Consider the following 4,824-nt stretch of genomic DNA (forward strand, 5'->3'; position numbering starts at 1 on the left):
AAGCTGAAGTAGAATGATATTGAATGTCAACTATAATTAAATAGATATAATTTTATATATATATAGTCACGGGATGTGGCGTATAGCGTAGGGAAGATAGTCAATGGTATTGTAACAGCTATGTAAGATATCAGAGGGGTAGTAGATTGGGGGGGTTATCACTTTGTGAGGGGTGTAAATGTCTAACTATTACATTGCTTTGTACACTTGAAACTAATAAAAAATGCATATAGCAAAATAAAAAGAACTGAATTGCAACCAATTATTATTATTATTAATAAATGATACCATGGTACAACTGCTTTGCAAAATAGCTTGTGGTTTCTTAAAATGTTAAATATATATCTCCTGTATGATCCAGGCATTCCATTCCTAGGTATATACACTGGGGAAATGAAATGTCCACACAAAGACTTGTATACCAGTGTTCATATTCCCTTTATTTGTAATTGCCAAAAACTAGAAACAACCCAAATGTCCATCAATGAGTGATTCGATAAACAACTTGCGGTGACTTAAACTAGTCCATGGAATAGTACTCAGAAATAAAAAGAATGAATTCTTGTTCAACATGTATGAATTTCAAAACAATTATGTTGAATGAAACAAGCCAGACATGGGAGTACATATTATATAGTTTCACTCTAGAAAATGCAAACTAAGCAACAGTGGGAGAAAGCAGATCAGTGCTTGTCTGGGGATGTGTGTGTGCGGAGGGGTGAGGGATGGAAGGGTTACCAAGAGGCATGAAGAAACTTGGAGATGATGGATGTGTTCATTATCTTACGCTCATTATCTTAATTGCGGTGGTGTTTTCACGGGTTTATTCATAAGCCAAAACTCACCAACTTGTATACGTCAAATATGTGTGGTTTCTTGTATCTCAGTTATACCTCAGTAAAGCTGGGGGAAAACACGTCACAACTGTCTAATACAACTGAGAATTTTTCCTCTATGGGCTGGCTTTACCCACTGGCCCCTGAGGACATCTGATTCTCAGTCTGAGGCCCAGTAGACCACACAGCTATTTCCACTTTGAGCCCTGAAGAGAGAAAAAAAAAAGAAAAAGAAAGAAAGCTGGCCTATTTCTGCTTTCAGGCCTGTCACGTTTCTCTCCTGAGACCCTGAGCCCACAGGGGATCAACTTCTTGAATGCAGGAAGAGAAAAATGAGAATATACATAGGGAAAAAAGGCTCAGTAGATGGGAACATGACTGGCTCATCCAGTTACAGGCGGGAAGGCGGAGTGGGTGGTGAAGATGCAGGAGGAGAGTGGATGTAGTAGAAGGTGGTTCTGGTTCTCTAAGGAAACAAAAAGGTGGCTGCTGAGTGTGAGTATAAGGAAGAAGCTGTTGGTGGTTTGAAGAAGTCTGATATGTCATCTAAGAAAGGCAAGAGAAGGGACATAGGCAAATTCGCTGGGCAGCATTGTGGGCATGAATTTGAGGTGAGACGAGTTGGCATGGATGCATATTTTTCTCCTTCCACATTCTGCAGCACAGAAGCAGGCATGCAATCGGTGGAGTCTTAGATTTAACCAGGATTGTGCTTTTGCCAGATGAGTAGGATGGAGAGGGGTAATTGTGTAGTGTGTGCATAAGGGGTGATTATAATGGTTTGTCAAAGAGTTTAATCTGTGTGAAGGCAATGAGGGGGCTGAGGGGTCGTGGAAAGGAGGTAGGGCCAATGGATTATTGAGTTGAGCTGAAAGGAATGAACTAGCAACATAGGCGATAGGTACAAGGTACAATGCATGAAATTAGGGTTCTGAAAAGGCTGTGGTTATTGAGACAAGGTCTGAGTGAAGAGGTAAAAGGAGGACAGGATCACTGAAGGAGGCCTAGGAACCAAGAGGCCAGGATGGTCTGAGGATCACCTACCTGTGTACAGAAATCACCAAGAATGAGGGTGGGATCAGTGGGGTTTACGTGAGCTGGGAGATAAAATCGCGGGGACGTGAAGAGTAGTGATCATCTACTGATGAACAGATAAACAAAAATGGCATATCCGTACAGTGGAATAGTATTTGGCCACAAAAAGGAATGAAGTACATCCTATGACATGAGCGAACATTGAAAACAATGCTAAATAAAAGAAGCCAGACACAACAGGTCACATACTCTATGGTTCCACTTATAAGAAATGTCCAGAACAGGCAAATCAATATAGATAGAAAGTAAATTAGGGGTTGAAGGGAGGTGATTACTAATTTGTATGGAGTTTCTTTGGCCAGGGGAGGAGAGCAGAGGGGATGACGGAGGGGGTGGTGGTGATCAAAATGTCCTGGAATTAGACAGCGGTGATGGTTGCACAACTTTGTGAATATACAAAACAGCCTGCCCTGTGGGCTCTGTTTTCAAAACAGATCTACAAGCTGCCCAGGTCAGCCCCTCCGCAGCCTACACCCTGATCTCATGCATCTCCTTCTCCAACCGGTTCCATTGAATCACCCTCTTGTCTGCCTGTTCCCGCCCACCTCACACAGTCTGTTTCCCACACCCACATGGTGCAGCCTCAGGGCTTCTGTGAACACCTGAGCCAGAGCAGGGCCCTCCCCTGCTTGGAACACCCCCTGTGGCTCCACTTCAGAATCAAAGTCCTCTCATTGCCCCTGGGGCCCCTCACAGACTGCCCCTTCCCTTGTCTGGCTGACAGCATCCCTTACCATTTACCCCTCACCGACTCCTACTTCAGCCACAAAGGCCTGTAGCAATTCCTGGAACATAGTAGGCACATTGTCACCTCAGGGTCTTTGCATTGGCTATACTCTCTGCTTCAAATGACCTTCCCACAGCATCCACATGACTCCTTCTCTCCCCTCCTGCATGTTTTTGCTAAAATGTCACCTTCTCAGTGAGGCTACCCCTAATTGCCTTTCCGAGCATAGTAAACTTCCCTCATACACTCCTCATCCTCCCTCCGTTTTATTTTCTTCATAGCAGTCATCAACATCTGATACATTTTACCTAATTTATGTATTGTATTGTCCATCTCTTTCTCTAGAATGTAACCCCCAGAAGGAGGGTTTTTTTTTTTTTAAAGATTTTATTGGGGAGGGGGAACAGGACTTTATTGGGGTACAATGTGTACTTCCAGGACTTTTTTTCCAAGTCAAGTTGTTGTCCTTTCAATCTTAGTTGTGGAGGGCGCAGCTCAGCTCCAGGTCCAGTTGCCGTTGCTAGTTGCAGAGGGCACAGCCCACCATCCCTTCCAGGAGTTGAACTGGCAACCTTGTGGTTGAGAGCCCACGCTCCAACCAACTGAGCCATCCGGGAGGCAGCTCAGCTCAAGGTGCCCTGTTCAATCTTAGTTGCAGGGGGCGGAGCCCACCATCCCTTGTGGGATTCGGAGGAGTTGAACTGGCAACCTTGTGGTTGAGAGCCCACTGGCCCATGTGGGAATCAAACTGACAGCTTTCGGAGTTAGTAGCACGGAGCTCCAACCATCTGAGTCACCGGGCTGGTCCCTGTTTTCTTTTTCCATATCTTAGTCACCATTTTATCCCAGATGCCCTAAATAGGGTTGGCTCAATAAACATCTGTTAATTTTCTGTCACCATCTTGGTTCCCCAACCACCCCTGCACAAAATGCCCAGTGAAGCCACAGAAACCATCCCTGCTACAGAGCAGGAGTTGCCACAGCTCTAGGCTGAGACAGCGTCTGAAACAGAATCTGACAGTGATGAATCAGTATCAGAGCTCAAGGAACAAGATTCCACACAGAAAACCACACAACAAAGCCCAGCTGGCAGCAGCAGCTGAAATCAATGAAGAAACAGTCAGTAAAGCAAAACAGAACCAGAGTGAAAACAAGGCATGGAAGGCTATGTCCAAACTAGGTCTTCTACAGGTTACAGGGGTACTAGGGTCACTATCATTGCCGGTCACTATCCAGCAATCGAAGAATGTCCTCCTTGTCATCACAAAACCAGATATCCACAACAGCCCAGCCTCACATACCTACACAGTTTTGGGGGAAGCCAAAATTGAGGATTTATCTCAGCAAGCACAGCTAGCAGCTGCTGAGAAATGCAAAGTTCAAGGTGAAGCTGTCTCAAACATTCAAGAAAACACACAGACTCCAACTGTACAGGAGGAGAGTGAAGAGGAAGAGGTTGGTGAAACAGGTGTGGAAGTTCAGGACATAAAATTGGTCATGTCACAAGCAAATGTGTCGAGAGCAAAGGCAGTCTGAATATTGTAAATGCTATTACGGAATTAAGAATGTAACCATCTTGGGCAGCTGGATGGCTCAGTTAGTTAGAGCTCTGAGCAACAGGGTTGCCAGTTCGATTCCCACATGGGTCAGTGAGCTGCGCCCTCCACAACTAGATTGAAGTCTAACAACTTGGAGCTGATGGGCCCTGGAGAAGCACACTGATCCCCAATATTCCCCCATAAAATTTATATATAAAAAAAGACAGGACCCCCTGACTGTAGATGTGGTTTTTGTTGTTGTTGTTGTTTTAAAAAAGAATGTAACCATCTAAAACCAAGGACCTATTTTTGGTGATTCAAAAGAGTAACTGCAGCTTGGTTTGAAATCTGTATTGTTTCTATCACTAATAAAGTTATGGCTTCTTGTGGGATGAAAAATAAAAACAAAAAAATAAACATCTGTTGAATGAATGAATGAATGACCCCAGGGTAGGTCCTTAGAGGGATTAAAACATACCCACTCCTGGCCCCCAAAGAGCCCAGATTCTAGTGAAGCAGAAATTAAACAAGTAACTAGATATTTGCACATGGCTGTAAGAGCAAAGAGAGAAATAAATGGGGAGCCAAGATTATAACTGTGTATGGAGTGTAACTAGGCTAGGGGGGT

The 4,824-nt window shown here is 44.2% G+C and overlaps 1 pseudogene; it reads left to right on the forward strand.

Annotated features, from left to right (window-relative positions):
- Nucleotides 1-3,587: 3,587 nt before the first annotated feature.
- Nucleotides 3,588-4,438, forward strand: LOC109458024 (nascent polypeptide-associated complex subunit alpha pseudogene; annotated as a pseudogene).
- The last annotated feature ends 386 nt before the right edge of the window (nucleotides 4,439-4,824 follow it).

This window comes from Rhinolophus sinicus, chromosome 8, assembly GCF_057876585.1.
Source record: "Rhinolophus sinicus isolate RSI-liver-muscle chromosome 8, RSI-T2T, whole genome shotgun sequence".
Classification (NCBI taxonomy): Eukaryota; Metazoa; Chordata; class Mammalia; order Chiroptera; family Rhinolophidae; genus Rhinolophus; species Rhinolophus sinicus.